At 48.6% G+C, this 2500-nt stretch overlaps 1 protein-coding gene across 1 annotated transcript in view; it reads left to right on the top strand.

Moving 5' to 3' along the window:
- LOC130120126 (transcription factor Sox-8) overlaps positions 1-773 on the top strand; it is a 4412-nt gene extending 3639 nt beyond the window's left edge. The window contains exon 3 of the mRNA XM_056288765.1: positions 1-773. This exon is cut by the window's left edge and continues 1756 nt beyond it. The gene's annotated coding sequence lies outside the window, so the exon portion shown is untranslated.
- The last annotated feature ends 1727 nt before the right edge of the window (positions 774-2500 follow it).

Here is a 2500-nt window from a genome sequence, read left to right as displayed (position 1 = left end):
CTTGGCGAATCGCGATTCGTCACGATGCGGGGTTGAAGGAAATGGGGTAAGATAACACCGCACACACTGACTGACACGTCAGCCGGGACCTACTGTACGCGCGCACGCAGACATGGGCTCCATAGTGTGCGCGCGCGTGCGTGCACGTGCACCAGCATCTCTTCCCCCCCTCTCCCCCCTCTCCTCGGGCAATAAACACACGTGACATGACGTAACGTCAAACATCGCCAGTTTCTGAATAATCAAACAACTTCGTCGACAACGTAAAGCAGCAGCGTCACGTCGTCACGAGCGTCGGGTCGTCAACGCCGTCTCGCGCAGAATCTGTTTGTGCCTTCTAATGCTTTTTTGTTGTTGTTGTTGTTGTTGTCAGTATTTCAATAATAAAAGAGGTTGAGTTTAACATGCAGCATACAATCAGTCCTCCACGCCACGGACTCGGACGGAGGAGTCCTGGTCTCGTCCTTAATTCGGCATCATTCCTGACGGTTTGGGTGGGGTTGGGGGGTGGGGGGGTTAAGTAGAGTTTTTGTGATAGTTTGAGAGATACTGCGGAGGGAACATCGTGCTCAACGTTTTGTTCGCAGACCAGTGTTTGTTTCTGGGTTTTTCTTTCCTATATTATTCTGGTGTATAATTGATGACAAAGGCTGTGAAATTTATTGTCGTACTATTAACTAGAGATTCATTCACACGTGCACAGCTTACACATTCTTTGGCCATGTTTTTTTTTTTTGGTTTTTTTGTTGTTTTTTTTGTTTTTGGTGGATAAAATAAAAGATACCTTTTTTTTTCCTTGACGTTTGGAGTCGTGACTTTTCAATTCACTGGGCCCTTTGGCTTAAGGGCCTGACGGGTTTGGCGAGAGGCGCTTGTCATTCGTGCTTGAGCTGCAGCTATCGCACACCTTTACGACTTTTTCCAAATGTTGCACATTTGCCTGCAACGGCGATAGCTATTCAAATCCCGGCAGCGCATTTCAGACCTTCAGATGTGATGCAGGGGATTTATCAGCATGTTTTGCCCAAGTTTTAATACGCCTCTGCACCACTCTGCCTGGTTTTTTTTTTTTTGGTTTTTTTGTTTTCCCTTCTTTTTTCTTTTCCCAGAAAGGGGTTTATAGGTGCTCAGTAAAGCCGCAATAAGTGGCGTTCGACAGTTTTCTTTCCGTCTCTGGCTGGACCTCTCGAACCCCCGGACGACACGCAGGGCCCCGGGGTTGAGTCTTCTGGGTGTCTCTTCAGTACGGCCGGCCTGACCGTCAGCAAAACAGCGCTGTTCATCCTCACACTCCAGCCTCCCCCCCTTAGCATGGGAGGAAGGAGGGGGGGGGGAGACGCGGCTGCTCTGGTCCGGGGGGCTAGCTGGAAGTACCGAGGCCCGCCCTGGCATGCATGCTAAGCAGCCGTCCCCAACCGGCCCACGGAGGAGGAAGCCAAGTGCCAGGGCTGCGCTGCTGAATGTTAATGATTCATTATGCTGTCTCTGCAGGAGCCCCTATTGTTTCCCTTTATCCGGACGGCTAGAAAAGAATTAATTGGACAGAAAATGGAAGTGCATGGGGGAACTTACAAGTCATTAGGAGGGCCCTGAATGGACAATCAGATGCACATGGGGGTGGAAATTTCTCCCTCCCCTCGCCTCATCACTGTCTCATATCACGACGCTCCGCGAATGAAAAACAACGAGAACACAATCCCAGCGACCGAGCAGAGCAAGCTGCAGAAATCGTAGCGCAACACATAATCTGCAGATAATAAAAGGAGATAATACCGTGGCAGATGGGGTGTGGGTGGCTCAAGAACGACTTGTTGTTTTTCCTCCTTCAAAGTCGATTTTTTTTTTCCTTTTTCCTTCCCTTCCCCTCCACCGTTTGCCAAATAGTTTCAGGAGGAACTCTTGAGAGAGAACAGGAGTGAATAAAAGTGAGGCAAAAAAAAAAAAAAAAAGAGAGAGAGAGGCTGTTCAGGGTGCTTGGGTCCTATTTCGCTGGAACTTGTCCACAATTTTGGCTTGGGCTCCTTGAAAGCCTTACTGTAAATAGCTAAAAAAAAAAAAGAGAGAGAGAGAGAGAGAGAGAGCTGAGGTGGAGGGACTTTACTGCCGGCTACGTCAGCAATCTGCACAATTAGCTGGACCCGAATTAAAGGGGACATTTTAGGCAGGAACTGGACTGATTCCTCTTTTGTGTCAGCAGATACAGCTGTCATGCTGCATGTGAATGATTAGGCGGAGGAAGAAATCGTATATGACGTGATTCATATCAGGTGCAGTAGGAAGAAAAACAGCCGTGTAATGGCGACGATACTGCCCACACACACACACACACACACACACACACCATATCACTTTATCCTTGCAGGGACCCCTCACTGACTTCATTCATTTCCTCACCCTTACCCTACCCTTAACCCTAAAACCAAGCCCTAACCCTAATATGGACCACTTTCCTCATGGGGACCCATAAAATGCCCCCACACGGTAGGTGGGTTCAGGTTTT

The sequence above is a fragment of the Lampris incognitus genome, chromosome 10 (genome assembly GCF_029633865.1).
Source record: "Lampris incognitus isolate fLamInc1 chromosome 10, fLamInc1.hap2, whole genome shotgun sequence".
Taxonomy (NCBI): Eukaryota; Metazoa; Chordata; class Actinopteri; order Lampriformes; family Lampridae; genus Lampris; species Lampris incognitus.
Note: the sequence above shows the minus strand (reverse complement) of the source record. Positions and strands in the feature narration are given on the sequence as shown.